Below are 22,074 nucleotides of genomic sequence, written 5' to 3' on the forward strand. Positions count from 1 at the left end.
AGCTTTCCCCCTAAAGTCAGGAACACAGCAGGGATGTCCACTATCACCACTGCTATTCAACATAGTATTAGAAGTCCTAGCCACAGCAATCAGACAACAAAAAGAAATCAAAGGCATCCGAATCGGCAAAGAAGAAGTCAAACTCTCACTCTTTGCAGATGATATGATACTTTATGTGGGAAACCCAAAAGACTCCACCCCAAAACTGCTAGAACTCATACAGGAATTCAGTCAAGTGGCAGGATATAAAATCAATGCACAGAAATCAGTGACATTCCTATACACCAACAAGATAGAAGAAAGAGAAATTAAGGAGTCGATCCCATTTACAATTGCACCCAAAATCATACAATACCTCAGAATAAATCTAACCAAAGAGGCAAAGAATCTGTACTCAGAAAACTATAAAATACTCATGAAAGAAATTGAGGAAGACACAAAGAAATGGAAAAACGTTCCATGCTCATGGATTGGAAGAACAAATATTGTGAAAATGTCAATGCTACCTAGAGCCATCTACACATTTAATACAATCCCCATCAAAATATCATCCACTTTTTTCAAAGAAATGGAACAAATAATCCTAAAGTTTGTATGGAACCAGAAAAGACCCTGAATAGCCAGAGGAATGTTGAAAAAGAAAAGCAAAGCTGGTGGCATCACAATTCTGGACTTCCAGCTCTATTACAAAGCTGTCATCATCAAGACAGTATGGTACTGGCACAAAAACAGACACATAAAACAGAATAGAGAGCCCAGAAATGGACCCTCAACTCTATGGTCAACTCATCTTTGACAAAGCAAGAAAGAATGTCCACTGGAAAAAAGACAGTCTCTTCAACAAATGGTGTTGGGAAAATTGGACAGCCACATGCAGAAGAATGAAACTGGACCATTTCCTTCCACCACATACAAAAATAGACTCCAAATAGTTGAGAGACCTAAATGTGAGACAGGAGTCCATCAAAATCCTAAAGCAAAACACAGGCAGCAAACTCTTCAACCTCAGCTGCAGCAACTTCTTCCTAGAAACATCACCAAAGGTAAGGGAAGCAAGGGCAAAAAATGAACTATTGGGACTTCATCAAGATAAAAAGCTTTTGCACAGCAAAAGAAACAGTAGGCAAAACCAAAAGACAACCGACAGAATGGGAGAAGATATTTGCAAATGACATATCAGATAAAGGGCTAGTATCCAAAATCTATAAAGATCTTATCAAACTCAACACCCAAAGAACAAATGATCCAATCAAGAAATGGGCAGAAGACATGAACAGTCATTTTTCCAAAGAAGACATCCAAATGGCCAACAGACACATGAAAAAGTGCTCAACATCACTCGGCATCAGGGAAATCCAAATCAAAACCTCAATGAGATACCACCTCACACCAGTCAGAATGGCTAAAATTAACAAGTCAGGAAACAACAGATGTTGGCAGGGATGCGGAGAAAGGGGAACCCTCCTACACTGCTGGTGGGAAGGCAAGCTGGTGTAACCACTCTGGAAAACAGTATGGAAGTTCCTCAAAAAGTTGAAAATAGAGCTTCCATACAATCTAGCAATTGCACTACTGGGTATTTACCCCAAAGAGACAAATGTAGTGATCCAAAGGGGTATGTGCACCCCGATGTGTATAGCAGCAATGTCCACAATAGCCAAACTGTGGAAAGAGCCAAGGTGTCCATCGACAGATGAATGGACAAAGAAGATGTGATATATATATAGATATATAGATACACACACACACACACACACACACACACACACACACACACACTGGAATATTATGCAGCCATCAAAAGGAATGAGATCTTGCCATTTGCAATGACGTGGATGGAACTGGAGGGTGTTATGCTGAGCGAAAAGTCAATCAGAGAAAGACATGTATCATATGACCTCACTGATATGAGGAATTCTTAATCTCAGGAAACAAACTGAGGGTTGCTGGAGTGGGGCAGGGATGGGAGGGATGGAGTGGCTGGGTGATAGACATTGGGGAGGGTATGTGCTATGGTGAGCAGTGTGAATTGTGTAAGACTGTTGAATCACAGATCTGTCTGTACCTCTGAACAAATAATCCAATATATGTTAAGAAAAAATAAAAAGAAGAAGAAGATAGCAGGAGGGGAAGAATAAAGGGGGGAAAATCGGAGGGGGAGACAAACCATGAGAGACGATGGACTCTGAAAAACAAACTGAGGGTTCTAGAAGGGAAGGGGGTGGGAGGATGGGTTAGCCTGGTGATGGGTATTGGGGAGCACACGTTCTGCATGGAGCACTGGGTGTTATGCACCAACAATGCATCATGGAACACTACATCAAAAACTAATGATGTAATGTGTGGTGATTAACATAACAATAAAAAATTTAAAAAAATTTGATGATTGGTGTTTAAGCTGGCTCCTACTCATGGTGACATCTTTCCTTATGCATTTTATCATTTTCAATTGTTTGCTCATATTCAACTTGATTTTATCTGTGAGAATAATGCATGGCTTGTCTTGAAGATGAACCTTTTCAGATAAGATTGGCAACTGTTTCTCCCAGATGCCTTAGAGAATTATTATCCCAGAAATACTTTACATTGATGCCTCTGGGAATTACCAGACCATATATGTAGTAAAAATTTGAACCTAACATCCAATTAAGAATTAAAAATGCAAACTATATTTTTTATCCTAGAGGAAGGCTGAAACTAATAAGGTTTCTTGTCATCTCCTTTTGCAGCCTGTAGATTTCTTGTCATGTAACTTTTAAAGTTGAATATAGTAACTCATGCATAAGCTTTTATGTTGGGTTCTCAGTTCTGACCTCCTCACTCCACCTTGCACAGAGAAAAGATCTTGTGCCCTACCCATCTGCAGCTTTGAAAATCCAAGCACATATCTAAAGGTTACCATGAAGATTAAAAAATTAAATATAAATCAACCATACTTAGAAAAGTCCTTGTTACTATTTATGTGGTTTTATTATTATAATTATAACAACAATAATTATTTTAATATTTGTCTTTCCATCTGGTTATAATTATTATCATTCTTCTTGAAAATTATCTCTTTATTTTGACAACCCAGATATAATAGTGATAGAAACACCATAAAATCTCTAGGAAATATTTAATAAACATCAAGTGGGAAGTTAGGGATAGGCTATCACTCTCATTTCTGTGATAAAAGAGATTTACAGAGGTTAAGCCTCTCAATAAATGGAATTTTTTTTTTTCTGCACAGTTGAAATAACATTCGTCTGGAAGGAAATCTCCCAAAATATTAACAGAGACCATCTCTGGAGTTTATTATATCTACATATAGATATTTATTCTTTTTTTATGTCTTCCACTCTAAGAAAAAAGAAAACACTAAGTAACTAGTAACTCCAAGTAGATGATTGAAGTGAAAAAGCAAGAAAACATGTCTATATGATATGTACTGGCAATAACTTATTATGGAAGAGATTCAAATTTTAAATGAATAAATGCTTCAAATGACCAGAATATGAGAATGTCACAAAACTCTACGAATATCGTTGAAGATTTTAGTACCCCAAACTAACTGAGACTTGTGAAAAATGTTAGGGTAAATTAAAGGAGTTTTTCAAGCAAGTTTTAAAGCAGTAAGAACAAAGGGAGAAGTCCATTGCATGGGGAAGATGATAAATGTTAACAGAGGAAAGAAAGAAGTTTGAACTATTTCAAATCTATTTTACCTCAATATCTTCTGGCAAGTTAAATGGTCTTCCAACTGAAAAAATCTAGAACAAATATCATAAAAATACATTATAAATTCTGTTTAAAGTCCAACAAAGTTCTGGTGGCATTGAAATGAGTCTACATATTCCCCAAAAGCTCTATTAAAAATGTGCCTATTTGTATCAGTGCCAACGTATATAAAAATTGAAGATTCATGTAAAATGAGAAGGAAGGTTAAATTTTGGAGATAGGAACATATATCATGATTTCCAAACATGGAGGGGAATGTTGTTTTTAGAAACTATGTACTAGAAATGCTGGGTTTAGTTTTTAACAAAAAATCTTAAACAGATTACTCACAAGATAGTTTGTGAAATTTGGAAGAGTGAGAGTAATCAGGAGCCAACATAAGATGTGATCAACTTGAACACAAGACAAAATCAACTAAAATTGGTTCCTTTCTTGATAGGGTTGCTAGGTTGCTATACCATGATAATGCTTAGATATTTTATAACTTGACTGGGACAAAGCATTTGGTAAAGTCTCAGATGATAATCTTAAAGTTGTTTGTTGAACTAAGACTCAGTTATACAGTTAGGTAGATTGAAAGCTGGTTGTGTCATTGGTACTGAAATAAAATTCTCAGACACCAATCTGAGTGGTCGTGGAGGGCTGCCTCTGCAAGGAAGAGCAGCAGCAGCTAAATCCTGCACATAGCTTTTACTTTGTTTATCAGAAAAGCAAGGACAAATGCCTCCAAGCATGGGAAAGGAGTACAAAGGGATGGCAAAAATCTTGAAGCAGGTTAACATTTTCCCCTACATGTAGGCATGTAGGGAGTCAGTCATGGGATAAGGGAGAAGTGGGATGTTTGGGCTAGCAATTGCTAAGTGCAGAAAGGGGAGACTGAGGGTTACATTCTTTCATAGTTCTTAACTTATGCCCTGCCGCTGGGGATTGTGGGATCCTGCTCCTACCAAGCCATTGCGTTCAATAGCCCAAGAACAGGAATGCTGCTGACATTTCAGCTGCTTCCACACTCAATCCTTAGGGCTTATAATATATTTTTTAAGAATAACTCCAGAGGTTGAATACCTTACCATTATGGCATCAATAAAGTAATGGATCAATGTAACTTAAAGTGTCTTGTACAGTATCATAGGTTCCTAAGGACAGAGATTATATATTTGCTAGTTTGCAACATGACCCAAAGCTGTAAACATTAACCAGTAAAATATATGCTGGATTAACATCTTTTAAAAATACGAACAATGTCTTTGTCTCTTCAGACTGATATAACAAAATACTATAGATGGAGTGACTTATAAACATCAGAAATTTATTTCTCAATTTCTGGAGGCTGGCAGATTTTGTGGCTGGTGCAGACCATCTTCCTGGTTTGTAGATGACCATATCTTCTTGCTGTTTTCACATGGTAGAAGGGGCAAGTAAATTCTGTGTGACCTCTATTTAATAGGGCACTAATCCCAGTCATGTGGGCTATGTCTTTGTGGCATCATCATCTCCTGAAGGCCCTACCTCTGAATAGCATTACTTGGAGGTTAGTATTTCAACATATGAATTTGGGGGTGACACAAACATTCAGGTCAAAACAAACAGTAGACTGAATCTAAATTGGTAACCCTTTTAAAAAATGAAAAGGATTTTATAATATTAAGAAGACCTAGCTTTGGTACTCATTTATGTCAAAACAAGAAAAAATAATTGGTAACAAGATCCTTGTGATCTAGTTGTAAGCTGGTGGAAGTCATCAGGACTAGTCAAATAGCCTAGCTCTCCTCTCCTTCTAGGTCCATAGTAGGACTGCCTGTCCCCACTCCCTTTGAATTTAGATGAGACCAATTAATTTGCTTTGGAAACTTTAAGAGCCAGTGCACAGTTGACTACTTTTCATTCTTTTTCTGTCTTGCTGACTGGAAGCAGGTATTATAGTGAAGTTTCTGTCAACTTGGGTCCCTGAATGACTGTGAAAAATCTTTGTTGTGTTGAGTCACTGAGATTTTGGAGTTGTTAGTGCAGCACAACAGAGCTTCTAATGTCTGGTGTATTGCCCCCACTCCAACTCCAAAATAAGCCAAACTAAATTAAATTAAATCTTTAAAAAAAGTTTTGTATAGAATTAATGAGATAACATAATATTGAACTACTTTACAGCATTAAATCATATCTAAAGTATTAACTTGATTCTGGGTATTACAATTTAAGATGAATTTCAACAAACTAGAATGAGTATAGGTGAAAGGACCACAATGGTAATAATATCAAAAATATTTAGATGACAAATTCTTAAAAGAACTAGAAAGACATAAGACTACCTTCAAGTGCCTTTAAAAACTAGAGAAGGTTAAATATATATAGATAGATTTTGTGTAAGTTCAACAAGTACAACTAAAACAATACCACTGAGTTTAAGGAATCTTTTAATGACTTCCTATTGTCAACAAAACCTAAAGTCACCTTGGCACAGAAGGCTTTCTGTACCATTCACTTGCCTATTTCTTCATCCTCATCTTTTACTACTCCCTCATATATATGTTTTCTTCAGCAGAACCAAACTTAGTGGTTTCCAAATGTGTCATACTTTCAGTGATGCTCTTTGACCTAAAATGCCTTAAACTTTCTCTCTTCAAAATTCAGTTCAAGCCATACATCCTCTAGAATGCACTGTTTGGCTGACCCTTCCTACTCCCTTCCTTACTTCCTGACAGCTGGAATTAGATGCTTCACTTTCCTGTTTCCATAGCACCTGTGCATAGGTGAAAGCTACAGGGAAACAGATATTGGTACAATAAGGACATTTCAAAATATGAGATTTCTAATAATTACTTATCAAATAATGAATTCACTATTGCTGGAAATATTAGAGGAAAGGCATTTCCACTTAAAAAAATTTGAATTAGATGACCTCGTGGTCCCTTCAAACTTTATGAATCTATGTAAACATGAGGTTGATTTTATGAGGTCAGTGTATAGATTCCATGGTAAAATGTATTCACCATATGGAGATATTGGAATTAATTTAGTAGTGGTTAGTAAAGAGTTTTTTTGAAGATCTTATCAATATTGACATACTTGGATCTCTGCATTTCTGTTTTAATTTTTGTTCTTTTTCTGTGGAGGTCTTTTATTTGAGATGAAAAATATCTTTGATGCAAAATTTGACTTTTTCTCAAGTTTATTTTTTAAATAATAGTAATATCTTCTTGCTTCTCTATGAATACTGAGCTATTTACTTTGCTATTTAACATGCATACTTTAATTTGCTTTACCTTTAATATAAATGCCATAAGCTCTACAGAGTAGGAATTAGATCAGGATTATAAATTTATCCAAAAGCACATATTTAGTTACAAGGGGAACTGTACTAGAATGTAGCTTGCCCTTCATACAGGTTCCTAAGTATGTTTTAAAAAGGATACATCATAAGTGGAGAACGATGTTCCTAGAGGGAAATATTAATTGTTAAGATTCCAGTTTATCCCATATTCATTTTTAGATTTAACACAATTACAGTAAAATTACCAATAAGAATTTTTTAATGTGACACAGTAATTCTAAAATTTACTGTGACTAATAGAAAGGCAAGAATATCTAAGAACTTATTGAGGAAAAAAGAGTAATAGAGAAAGCCATCAGACATTAAAGTTTATTTAAAACATCAATAATTAAAACAGTATGATATTAATGTAAAAATAAGCAGATCAATGGAACAAAATAGATAACACAAAACAAACCCTCGAACTCTTAAGGAGTATGTGGTAAGTGTGGAATAATAAATTATTGGAAACACAAAGATGAATTTTGAAAAAATCCTGCCGGGACAATTGATTATATTTTGGAAAATAAAACACTTATCTTTTTACTCTACCAAATAAGCCCTGGGAGAATAAAAGATATAATTATAACAGTCAAATCAGAGAAACAAATACAAAAATATATACTTATCAATAATCATAGCTACCATTTATTTAGTGCTTACTTTATGTGAGGTAGTATGAAAAGACCATGTATTTATATTTATATCTGTATCTATATCATCTATATATCAATACCTATTTATATAGATTTAAACTATCATTTAATTATTACGACAATACTGTGAAACAGGTACTATTATTTATACTCTTACTTTACAAATGAAGAAACAGAGACCCAAAGAGACAGGACCTTGCTTCTGGTAGTATAACTAATCAGTGTCAGAACCAGAATTTGAGTTCAGACAGGTCTAATTCCAAGTCCTACTATATTCTACTGCTACAAGTATCTGATTGGGAGAGATCATTGTAAAGTCAGATACTACTGAAGGACAAAATATAAAAAATAAATATGTGTTTTATAAGATTTAATGATTCTTTTGATGACAGGGCCAGGCACAATGTCAGTAGGATAGATGAAACACAGAATTCTTTGTTACTTACAGCTCCAAAGTAGAGAGGGCTGCAAAGCAGGGCCCTGAAGAAGATTACACCTAAGGACAAGGTAACAACAAGCTGGAGCCATAGGAGGCAGCTTATGTATGGCAAGTGAGGTGGGGTTAGCTATATTTCACTGTCTTCTTACAAAGTCACTAATTTGAATAGTTTGAATTTTGGTAGGCTCTGGGGCATAGGAGCTATCCCTATTTGTCTGATACCTAGCCCCAGGTGATTAGTATTGTAGAATGTGAAAGCCCAGTTAAGGAAGATGCTGGGTGTGGACTTAATCAGATGCTCAAGAAGAATTGACTGGTCTTGACCCAAACTAGGTTAAGGCAGCAGTTCCAAACAAGAAAAAAGTATATTAAAATATGTAAAACCTCTATAGAGCAAAATTTTATAAACAAAAACAAAGGGTGAAGTCCAAAAGTCATAGCAAAACAAGGATTAATAGAATAGCCTGGATCATAGATCATAGGTGAAAAAAAAACATGATATCCCCCAAATGCCAGGACTCTTTCACACTACAGTAGTGATTCTATGAAGCAAGAGTGGGGGTGAGATCCTGTAGAAATTTCCAGGGCCTAGGGTTTTTTCAAATTAACATTCTTCCTCTAAGTCCAGATTCTCTGATATGTGTTCTATGCCTCTACTTCCTACAGCTCCCAATACGTAGTGACCAATTTCCTAGAGAATCATTACAGGAAGAAAGACAATTACAAGAGAATGTTTTATGCATGTGAATAGTTTAGGTGGAAAACTATGGAGAACTATTGTATCAGGCTTACCTTTACACCACCTTTTCTACAGCCAGTCTAATAGAGAAACAAGGTAAAACTGAAAGCACACTGAGCCTGTGGGTTTTCAGCACCTCCTCACCCATATTCCTGTACTCATTAGCAACTCCCTGTAAGAAAAAATATCACTGAGACGTCTTCATTTTAGTTGCTTCTACTTTTTTTTAGTTGCTTCTACTTTTCTTTATGTATCTGGGAAGTGCCAATTTATGGGACAATCCCTGACCAAAATCTATTGGCACATGGGCCTAAGTCATCTTTCTAAGTGAAGAAAGATTTGGAAGCATGTGAACCTCTGGAAAATGTGGTGTTTAATCACTTGGATTTTTCTGTAGACTCTTCATGTCACAGATTGAATCTTATGCACCTTATATGGGGGGCAGGAGGCTTCATTGTAAGTGAGGGAAAACATTAAAAATAGTTTTACTAAATAATGTGAAAAATATTGGGATATTCATATGAAGAAAAGTCTAAAATTTATATGATAGGGAGACATTGATTCCATTCTTATGGTGCACATAGGCTGATTAGATTATTGAGGAATCCAAAGAACATGAACCATTATGGTATGAAATTGTGGCTTTAAGTAGATGTGACAAAGAATTCTGACAGAGAAAAGAGTGCCCACGGTCAGTCACTCTTCTGTGAACACAAGAAAAAGCATTAGTGTATATCACTGGAGGTAGAGGAGGCAGAACACAGAGAGCAGGGAAATGCAATCAACAATTTACAAGGTTCATGTGCATATATAAAACACTCCTGGGAACTTTTAGAAAATTTTGACTATTAGGACATTTAAAAGGGTGTCTGGAAATTCTGCATTAGCCAATTCAGAGAAAAAACGAACCAATTATAAGTTAAGAGAAAGTATATAGATGATCCATTCCTTGAGAGTGGGAATTTAGCTGAATACCCTGTACTACTTTCAACTTTGAACTTGAAATTTAGAGTTCTCAATGTTAGGCTCAGCTGAGAAGACAAGCAAAATCCAGACAAACTGCTTCCATCCCTGTGCACAGACAAATTGATGCTTATCCTACAAAGTGCTTTCTCTGCCATGGCAAAATCTAACATCTGATTGAAAAATCTCACAGTTTGTTAATCTTATGATAATCCCATAGCAGCAGCTGAAATGCAGTCCCTTGGGGGGAAAAAGATTTCTAGGGAAATCAAATTTGATTTGGTTTGAATTGTGGGATTTTTAAGAAAGTGTTTAATCCCTTTTGCTAATTGTGTTTTTCATTTTGGAAAATAATCATGGGTCAGTGAATCAATAACCCCTTCAGCCTTAAAGATGTATATTTCTGTTTGATGGATTCACCAATACACAACTCTCAACATTTCAAATGGTTAATAATCCCAGGAAATTTCAGATTGATTACATTCTTTTCATAAACCAATCTGTTAAAGAGTTTGATAAAAAGGATTAAGAAACCATGAATGCTATCATTCTGCTGGCTCTGTTTTTAAGTTGAAACATTAAAGTAATTAAAAAGTACTCAATGAATTAGAAATCTCTTACAGTAATGCAAAGATGTTTTGCTTCTTCGTGTTTTGCAAGGCTTTTAACTTTGTCTTCATCCATACCAATGCCAATTTAAGAAATATGCACACACACACACACACTCATACACTCACACACACAGACCTGATCATTCCAACATGGATATGAAGTTTCTATTTGTCCTGCTGTGGCTACTCTTTTGCCCCCTAGGAGTTTCTATTCTCCCCAAAGATTTTTAAAAAATAAACAAAGGACAAGGTTTGCTGGAGATAATTACTTGTGTAAGGAATACAAATTTTGATGTTTAAGGGTTTGGAGAGGAATTTAGAAAGAAACACCAAACGCAGCTCTCAAATTCCTTTATGCCAATTCTCATACAGCCCTTAATCCTGGCATCATTCTAATGGCTGCTAGTGGCTCTTAAAGCCAGTGGTGGAAAAGAATGTATGGAGGAAGGGTAGCTGAACAGATTTAGGTCCTTCAGCCTCATTAATGAAGACATTAGCAATTTAATATTACAGAATTAACTGGTGGTGTGACGCAAGGTGGCAGAAGAGTAGGGGACCTCGTTTCATCTGGTCCCTTGAATTTAGCTGGATAACTATCAAACCATTCTGAACACCCATGAATTCAGCCTGAGATGTAAGAAAATATATCTGAAACTCTATAAGTAGAAAAGCAACTGTTTTTTGCAAGGTAAGAGGTGCAGAGACATAAATCTGAGGGGAGATAGCAGAAGATAAAGGGAGAGGGAAGGGAGTCTCCATAAGTCAGCTACCAGAAAGTGACATGGACTTGGAGGGCAAAATCAGAACCCTTAGAAATCTGCTCCAGTGAGAGACATCCCTGTCTGAAAGGGGCTCAGGGGATGAAAAGGATAGAATTCTACGTGGGTCAGTGTGGTCTCAGGATCCCAGGAGTCACAGAACTAATGGGGGTGCCTGAGCCAGTAGAGTGTACAAGCAGTGGAGTAGGGAAATAGGTTATAGTCAGTGAGCCTAGGAGGGGACTCTCAACTCAGGTCACCATAAACTGTGAGTGGGGCTGTTCAGGAGACCACTCTCCACCTGAGAATCCTGAAAAGGACTGGAATGCATGGATCATCTGCCATCCCCCAGGAGGGGTGAAATGGGTGTGCCCACGACTGGGTGGCAGCCCTGGAAAGGACAATAAGGTGACATTCAGCCATCCCCCAGGAGTGGCAGAGCAGGTACATGTAGGAGCCTGAGACCACTCTCAGCTCCAGGGCACACAAAAGACAGTAACAAAGTCTCTCGGACTCCCCCCAGGAGGATTGCTATGGACACACACCACAGGAGTCTGCAGAGTTTGGCACACACAAAAGTGAAGACTATTCCAGAGGGTTTACTGAGGTGGGAAGACCATGATCTTATGGCTCTGGGGTTGGAGATCAGGGCACGGCTATTTTTATTCTGATCCTCTAAAGAGACACAGAAAGCCCTCAGGGAAGAGAAGCCAAACAGAGGACCAGTTTACACTGATCCCAGCCCCCTGGCAAGGGGTGGTGTAACTCCGCCCAGGCAAAGACACCTGAAAAGCAGCACAGCAGGTCCCTCCCCCAGAAGACCTACTGGAAGAATAGGTGGACAACTAGTTTATGGAACCCACAAGACTGTAAAACTCCAGTGCCAGGGGAAAATCACATATTGAACTCGAGTTTTTTTCTCATAATTCGTCTATCTTTCAGTCTAAAATTTTCTATTTATTTTTTTTCCATTGCAACTAGTTTCTTATATAACCAACTCTCTTTGTAAGTTCCTTTTTTAACTTTTATTTTTTACATCTACATTTTATAGATATATGCTTTATTTTTGTCCTTTTTCACTCTATTCAATTTTATTTTGGTATATATATGTTTTGCTTTCTTTGCAATTTGGGGATTTAGTGTCTTCTAACACACAGAACAAAATTCACTCAGGAATAAGTGGATCATCCTGCTTTGTCCATCCTGTGAAATTATATTCTCTCTCTCCTCCCTTTTCTTTCCTCTTTCTTTTCTTTTTTGTTTTGTTTTCTTTGGGTTTTGTTTGTGTTTTTGTTTTGTTTTTTGACCGCTTCAGAATTCTCTACTGTGTACTTTGCTTGGGTCATGGTTGATATTTTTGATTCTGCTCACTTGCTCACCCATTTTCTCTGGGCAAAATGACTAGAAGGAGGAATTCACAACAAAAGAAAAACCAGAGTTAATGTTTTCTGCCACAGATCTAATCAATATGGATATAAGTAAGATGTCAGAGATGGAATTCAGGATAACAATAATAAAGTTAATAGCTGGGCTTGAAAAAAGCATAGAAGACAGTAGAGAAACTCTTAGTGCAGAAATGAGAGTGAATTAGGCTGAACTTAAAAATGCTATAACAGAGATGCAGTCTAAATTGGATGCTCTAACAGCTAGAGTGAATAAGGCAGAAGAGAGAGTAAGTGATCTAGAAGACAGGTTGATGGAAAGTAAAGAAGTTGAGGAAAAGAGAGAAAAATAACTCAGAGCACATGAAGAAAGGGTTCAAGAAATTAATGATGCCCTGAAATGAACAAATGTCAGAATTATTGGGGTACCTGAGGGTGAAGTGGGGGGCAGAAGGTATCTTCAAGCAAATCATAGCTGAGAATTTCCCTAGTCTGGGGAAGGAAACAAGGACTCATGTCCAAGAGGCAGAGAGAACCCCTCACAGAATCAATAAAACTAGATCAACACCCTGACATAGAATAGTGAAGCTTGCAAATTTTAGAGATAAAAGAGAATCCTGACAGCAGCTCAAGACAAGAGCCTCCTTACCTACAGAGGGAGAAACATCACACTAACATCAGACCTATCCACAGAAACCTGGCAGGCCAGAGAGGGCTGGCATGATATATTCAAGGTACTAAATGAGAAGAACATGCAGCCAAGAATACTTTATACAGCAAGGCTGTCATTCAGAATGGAAGGAGAGATAAAGAGCTTCCAGGACATACAGAAACTGAAAGAATATGTGACCACCAACCCAACCCTGCAACAAATATTAAGGGGGATCCTGTAAGCGAAGAGAGAGTGCAAGAATAACATAAACTGGAAAGAAACAGAGACAATCTACAGAAACAGGGACTTTACAGGCAATACAATGGCAATAAATTCATATATTTCAATAGTTACAATGAATGTAAATAGTCTAAATGCTCCAATCAAAAGACACAGAATATCAGATTGGATAAAAAAGCAAGACCCATCCATACGCTGTCTACGAGTCTACAAGAGACACATTTTAGACCTAAAGACACCTCCAGACTGAAAGTGAGGGGTGGAAGACAATTTACCATGCTAATGGACATCAAAAGAAAGCTGGGGTAGCAATTCTCATATCAGATGAATTAGATTTTAAACCAAAGACTGTAGTAAGAGATGAAGAGGGACACTATATCATACTTAAAGGGTCTATCCAAAAGGAAGATCTAACAATTGTAAATATTTATGCCCCCAACATGGGAGCAGCCAATTATATAAATCAGTTAGTAAGCAAAGTAAAAAAACACATTGATAATAATACACTAATAGAGGGGACTTCAATACCCCACTCACACCAATGGACAGGTCATCTAAAAAAGAGATCAACAAAGAAACAAAGGTGGTGAATGACACACTGGACCAGATGGACTTCAGAGATGTATACAAAACATTCCATCCTAAAAAACAAAACAACAAAACAAAAACCAGAACACTCATTCTTCTCAAGTGCACATGGAATATTCTCCAGAATAGATCATATACAGGGTCATAAATCAGGTCTCAAATGATACCAAAAACTTGAGATTATTCCCTGAATATTTTCAGACCAAAATGCTTTGAAACTTGAACTCAATCACAAGAGGAAATTTGGAAGGAACTCAAACACTTGGAGATTAAAGAACATCCTGCTAAAGAACGAATGGGCTAACCAGAAAATTAAAGAATAATTTTTTTTTAAATTATGGAAGTTAATGAGAATGAAAACACATCTGTTCAAAACCTTGGGGACACAGCAAAGGCAGTCCTAAGAGGGAAGTATACTACAATACAAGCCTCTCTCAAAAAATTAGAAAAACCTAAAATACACAAGCTAACCTTTCACCTAAAGGACCTGGAAAAAGAACAGCAAATAAAGACTAAACTGAGCAGGAGAAGAGAAATAATAAAGATTAGAGCAGAAATCAATGAAATAGAAACCAGAAGAACATAGAATAGGTCAACAAAACTAGAAACTGGTTCTTTGAAAGAATTGATAAGATTGACAAACCTCTGGCCAGACTTATCCAAAAGGAAGGAGAAAGGACCAAATTAATAAAATCATGAATGAAAAGGGAGAGATCATGACCAACACCAAGGAAATACAGAAAATTATAAGAATGTATTATGAGCAACTATATGCCAAAAAATTAGGCAATCTGGAAGAATTGGATGCATTCCTAGAAACTTATAAACTACCAAGACTGAAACAGGAAGAAATAGAAAATCTGAACAGACCAATAACCAGCAAGGAAATTGAAACAGTAATTAAAAACTCCTAAAAAACAAGAGTCCATGGCCAGATGGCTTCCCAGGGGAATTCTACAAAACATTTAAAGAAGAAATAATACCTATTCTGCTGAAGCTGTTTCAAAAAATAGAAATGGAAGGAAAACTCCCAAACTCATTCTATGAGGCCACCATTACCTTGATCCCAAAACCAGACAAAGACCCCACCAAAAAGAGTTACAGACCCATATCCCTGTTGAACATGGATGCCAAAATACTCACCAAGATACTATCAATAAGATCCAACAGTATATTAAAAGGATTATTCACCATGACCAAGTGGTGAATGGGATACAAGGGTGGTTCAACATTTGCAAATTAATCAATGTGATAGATCACATTAATTAAAGAAAAGATGAGAACCATAGGATCCTCTTAATTGATGCAGAAAGAGCATTTGACAATGTACAGAATACTTTCTTGATTAAAACTCTTCACAGTGTAAAGATAGAGGGAACATATATCAATATCATAAAAACCATCCATGAAAAGCCCACAGAGAACATAATTCTCAATGGGGAAAAACTGAGAGCTTTTTCCTAAGGTCAGGAAAACGACAGAGATGCCCACTCTCACCAATATTGTTCAACATTGTACTAGAAGTCCTATCCTCAGCAATCAGACAAAAAAAGAAATAAAAGGCATTCAAATTAGCAAAGAAGTCAAACTCTAACTTTTCACAAATGACATGATACTTATGTGGAAAACCCAAAAGACTCCACCCCAAAATAGCTAGAATGCATACAGCAATTCAGCTATATGGCAGGATACAAAATCAATGCACAGAAGTCAGTTTCATTCCTATACACTATCAATGTGACTGAAGAGAAATTAAGGAATTGGTCCCATTTAAAATTGCACCGAACAGGGACGCCTGGGTGGCTCAGTTGGTTGAGTGACTGCCTTTGGCTCTGGTCATGATCCTGGAGTCCTGGAATAAGGTCCTGCATCAGGCTCCCCGCTCAGTGGGGAGTCTGCTTCTCCCTCTGACCCTCCCCCCTCTCATGTTCTCTCTTTCTCTCTCTCAAATAAATAAGTAAAACTCTTTTAAAAAATAAATAAATGAAATTGCACCAAACATCATAAGATACCTAGGAACAAACCTAACCAAAGAGGCAAAGAATCTGTACTCTAAAAACTACAGAACACTTATGAAAGACATTGAGGAAGACACAAAAAGATGGGGAAAAAATTCTATATTCATGGATTGGAAGAATAAATATTGTTAAAATATCTATGTTGCTCAGTGCAATCTACACATTCAATGCAATCCCTATCAAAATACCATCAACTTTTTTCACAGAACTGGAACAAATAATCCTAAAATTTGTTTGGAACCAGAAAAGACCCCAAATAGCCAGGGGAATGTTGAAAAACAAACCAAAGCTGGGGGCATCACAATATCTGACTTTGAGCTACATTACAAAGCTGTAATCATCAAGACAGTATGGTACTGGCACAAAAACAGACACATTGATCTATGGAACAGAATAGAGAACCCAGAACTCTATGGTCAACTAATCTTTGACCAAGCAGGAAAGAACATCCAATGGAAAAAAGACAGTCTCTTCAATAAATGGTGCTGGGATAACTGGAAAGCCACATGCAGAAGAATGAAAGTGGACCATTGTCTTACACCATACACACAGATAAACTCAAAATGGATGAAAGTGGATGAAAGACCTCAATGTGAGACAGGAGTCCATCAAAATCCTAGATGAGAACACAGGCAATAATCTCTTTGAACTCAGCCACAGCAACTTCTTGCAAGACATGTCTCTAATGGCAAGGGAAACAAAAGCAAAAATGAACTATTGGGACTTTATCGAGGTTAAAAGCTTCTGCACAGCAAAGGAAACAGTCAATAAAACTAAGAGGCAACTGACAGAATGGGAGAAGATATTTGCAAATGACATATCAGATAAAAGGCTAGTATCCAAAATCTATAAAGAACTTATCAAACTCAACACCCAAAGAACAAATAATCCAATCCAGAAATGGCAGAAGACATGAACAGACATTTTTGCAAAGAAGACACCCAATTGGCCAACAGACACATGAAAAATTGCTCAATATCACTCAGCATCAGGGAAATCCAAATCAAATCCTCAATGAGATACCACCTTACACCAGTCAGAATGGTTAAATTAACAAGTCAGGAAATGACAGATGTTGGCAAGGATGTGGAGAAAGGGGAACCCTCGTACACTCTTGGTAGGAATGCAAGCTGGTGCAGCCACTCTGGAAAACAGTATGGAGGTTCCTCAAACCAAAGGGGCACATACAGCACAATTTTTATAGCAGCAATGTCCACAATAGCCAAATTGTGGAAGGAGCCAAGATGCCCTTCAACAGATGAATGGATAAAAAAGACGTGGTTTATATATACAATGGAATATTACTCAGCCATCAGAAAGGATGAATGCATACCATTTATATTGACATAGATGGAACTGGAATGTATTATATTAAGTGAAATAAGTCAATCAGAGAAAGACAATTATCGTATGGTTTCTCTCATATGTGGGATATAAGAAATAGCCCATAGGATCATAGGGGAAGGGAGGGAAAACCGAATGGGAAGAAATCAGAGAGGAAGACAAACCATGAGAGACCCTTGACTCTGGGAAAAAAACTGAGGGTTACAGAAGGGGGATGGGTTAGGGGGGCATGGGGTAACTGGGTGATGGGCATTAAGGAGGGCACATGATGTGATAAGCATTAGGTTTTATACAGAACTGATGAATCATTGAGCAGTACATCTAAAACTAGTGATTTACTACATGTTGGCTAATTGAATTTAAATTAAAAAAATAAGAATTGGGTAATTTTTGTTTCTTTATCTGCTTTGTTTCATTTCTTTGTTGCTTTGATTTTCCTTTATTTTTGCTTTGGTAACTCTTTCTAACAACTGTTAGTACTTCTATCCTGTCAGATAGACTAGAAAGTGGATGTGTAGACACTCAAGCAGGGAGATTGGACCAAAATGTCCAGACCATTGTCTTATTAGAGGAGAGAACAATGGCCCCAGCTACCAGGAAAGTAGGTTCTAATTCTACCTCTCCACAAGTCTCCTTGTGCTGTTATTTCCTCATCTGCAAAATGGACAAAATAATATTGGCCATATCATTATTGATATTGTGAGGTTTAACTGAGATGAAGGGTGTTGAAATGTTTTGCAACCTATAAAACTGTGTAAAAGTATTGTCATCTTAGGAAAGAGAGAAGAAGGGATAAAAGAGCCAAGGGTCTTGGCATTTTCCTTATTCTTATTGAGTTTAACAAAGGATAAAGGGAGTGAATGAAAGCAAGCATATCTATCATAAATAAAATTGTGAAATTTGGTTTAGTAGCAGCAAGTCACACACACACACACACACATTATTAAGGTACTTTTCCTAGAAATGTTGTCTCTCAGTAATTTGTTAACTAAGGACCTTTTGATTCAACTAGTTTTATAATATAAATAATAAAGGATACCACTCCTGGAGGTGCTTTTATTATGTTTAACCTTACATTTAAAACTTTCTGAATTTTTCTGGTTATAGACTCTGATTACTGATTCTTTTTAAAATACCTATAGTGAATGAACTGTTTCCAGAAGGCTTTTGTTTTTCCTCTAAATCTTTAAAACTTCATGTTTTAAAAAGTTCCACACATATAGATAACCAACCCAATCATCCCCAGACACAGAAAAACCCTCTTCCTAATGTTTCACATTTTGTCTTTGATATTTTATTATTTTGATATTTCCAATGTAGTTCTCATTGGCATTATTTAAACCATATACTTGTTTTTCTTAAAGTATATACACATGCTTTAGCTCAAAATTCCAGACAACAGCATAAACGATCCTAGAATATAGACTCTGGAGACATACAGATTTAGGTTTTGTATACTAACTTCATCACACATTAACTGTGTGACCTTAGGCTAGCTACTTAACCTCTCTGAACTTCACTTTGGGTCATAGTAATGCCTGCTTCACAGGGTTAATGAAAATCTTAAAAGATAAATATGTTAAATTTACACTGCAGGGTCTGACAACTAAAAGGTAACAGACAAATATTACTATTAGTATAATAATTATAGGCTGGATTAAACAATGAACATGTTCAATTGTTTGGCAGATATCCTTGGTAAGTCACTACATTTTAGGATTTAAAATCCATAGTTTCTATTGCTTATGTGCTTTCATGTTTATTTCTGTAGGTTCTATGACTACTAGTTTCCCACCCTTATAGTCCAATTCAACAGAATTTTTTTCATTTAAATTCAATTAATTAATATATAATGTATTATTTATTTCAGGGGTACAGGTCTCTGGTTCATCAGTCTAATATAGTACCCAGTGCTCATTACAACACATACCCTCCCCAATGTCCATCACACAGTTACCCCATTCCCCCACCCCCCGCCCCTCCAGCAACCCTCAGTTTGTTTCCTAAGATTGAGTCTCTTATGATTTGTCTCCCTCTCCCATTTCATCTTCTTTCATTTTTTCCTCTCTTCCCCTATTATTCACTGCACTATTTCTTATATTCCTCATATTAGCGAGATCTTACGGTAATTTTCTTTCTCTGATTGACTTATTAGGCTTAGCATAATACACTCTTGTTCCATCCATGTCATTGTAAATGGCAAGATTTCATATTTTTTTGGTGCTGCATAATATTCCATTGTATATATATATACCACATCATCTCTATCCATTCATCTGTTGATGGACATCTAGGCTCTTTCTATAGTTTGGCTATTGTGGACATTGCTGCTATAAACATTGGGGTGCACGTGCCCCTTTGGTTCACTACATTTGTATCTACATTTGTATCTTTGGGGTAAATACCCAGTAGTCCAATTGCTGGGTCATAGGGTAGCTCTAGTTTTAAATTTTTTAGGAACCTCCATACTGTTTTCCAGAGTGGCTGCACCAGCTTGCATTCCTACCAAGAGTGTACGAGGGTTCCCCTTTCTCCACATCCTCACCAACATCTGTTATTTCCTGACTTGTTAATTTTAGCCATTCATTGTATTTCCCTGATCCTGAGTGATATTGAGCAATTTTTCATGTGTCTGTTGGCCAATTGGGTGTCTTCTTTGCTGAAATGTCTGCTCATGTCTTCTGTCCATTTCCTGATTGGATTATATGTTCTTTTTGTGTTGAGTTTGCTAAGTTCTTTATAGATTTTGTATTCTAGCGCTTTATCTGATATGTCATTTGCAAATATCTTCTCCCATTCTGTCGGTTGCCTTCTAGTTTTTTTGACTATTTTGCAGTGCAAAAGCTTTTTACCTTGATGAAGTCCCATCATTTTTGCCTTTGTTTCCCTTGCCTTTAGAGATGTGTCTTGCAAGAAGTTGCTGTGGCTGAGTTCAAAGAGATTATTGCCTGTGTTCTCATCTAGGATTTTGATGGACTCCTGTCTCACATTGAGGTCTTTCATCCACTTTCATCCATTTTGAGTTTATCTGTGTGTATGGTGTAAGACAATGGTCCACTTTCATTCTTCTGCATGTGGCTTTCCAGTTATCCCAGCACCATTTATTGAAGAGACTGTCTTTTTTCCATTGGATGTTCTTTCCTGCTTGGTCAAAGATTAGTTGACCATAGAGTTCTGGGTTCTCTATTCTGTTCCATAGATCAATGTGTCTGTTTTTGTGCCAGTACCATACTGTCTTGATGATTACAGCTTTGTAATGTAGCTCAAAGTCAGATATTGTGATGCCCCTAGCTTTGGTTTGTTTTTCAACATTCCCCTGGCTATTTGGGGTCTTTTCTGGTTCCAAACAAATTTTAGGATTATTTGTTCCAGTTCTGTGAAAAAAGTTGATGGTATTTTGATAGGGATTGCATTGAACGTGTAAATTACTCTAGGTAGCATAGACATTTTAACAATATTTATTCTTCCAATCCATCACCATGGAACATTTTTCCATTTCTTTGTATCTTCCTCAATTTCTTTCATGAGTATTCTATAGTTTTCTGACTACAGATACTTTACCTCTTTGGTTAGGTTTGTTCCTAGGTATCTTATGGTTTTGAGTGCAATTGTAAATTGTATTGACTCCTTAAGTTCTCTTTCTTCTGTCTCATTGTTGGTGTATAGAAATGCAACTGATTTCTGTGCATTGATTTTATATCCTGCCACTTTACTGAATTGTTTTATGTGCTTTAGCAATTTTGGGGTGGCATCTTTTGGGTTTTCCACATAGAATATCATGTCATCTGCAAAGAGTGAGATGTTGACTTCTTCTTAGCTGAATCAGATGACTTTTATTTCTTTTTGCTTTCGATTACTGAGGTTAAGACATCTAGTACTATATTGAACAGCAGTGGTGATATTAGACATCCCTGCCATATTCCTGACCTTAGGAGAAAAGCTCTCAGTTTTTCCCCATAGAGAATGATATTCACTGTGAGTATTTCATAGATGGTTTTTATGATATTGAGGTATGGACCCTCTATCCTTACACTGTGAGGAGTTTTAATCAATAAAGGATTCTGTACATTGTCAAATGCTTTTTCTGCATCTATTCAGAGGATCATATGGTTCTTGCCCTTTCTTTTATTTATGTAGTATATCACATTGATTGATTTGCAGATGTTGAACCAACCTTGCACCCCAGGAATAAATCCCACTGGGTCATGGTGAATAATCCTTTTAATGTACTGTTGGATCCTATTGGCTAGTATTTTGGTAAGAATTTTTGCCTCCAAGTTCATCAGGGATATTTGTCTGTAATTCTTTTTGGTGGGGTCTTTGTCTGGTTTTGGGATCAAAGTAATGCTGGCCTCATAAAAAGAGTTTGGAAGTTTTCCTTCCATTTCTATTTTTTGGAACATTTTCAGAATAATAGGTATTATTTCTTCTTTAAATGTTTGGTAGAATTCCCTTGGGAAACCATCTGGCCCTGGGCTCTTGTTTGTTGGGAGATTTTTGATTACCATTTCAATTTCCTTGCTGGTTATGGGTCTGTTCAGGCTTTCTATTTCTTCCTGGTTCAGTTTTGCTAGTTTATATATCTCTAGGAATGTATAAATTTCTTCCAGATTGTCTAATTTGCTGGCATATAGTTCCTCATAATGTGTTCTTATAA

At 36.7% G+C, this 22,074-nt stretch overlaps 1 pseudogene; it reads left to right on the forward strand.

Annotated features, from left to right (window-relative positions):
- The window catches only part of LOC110575286, a 146,843-nt pseudogene that overhangs the window by 34,729 nt on the left and 90,040 nt on the right, over nucleotides 1-22,074 (forward strand).

Source organism: Neomonachus schauinslandi, chromosome X (genome assembly GCF_002201575.2).
Source record: "Neomonachus schauinslandi chromosome X, ASM220157v2, whole genome shotgun sequence".
Lineage (NCBI taxonomy): Eukaryota > Metazoa > Chordata > Mammalia > Carnivora > Phocidae > Neomonachus > Neomonachus schauinslandi.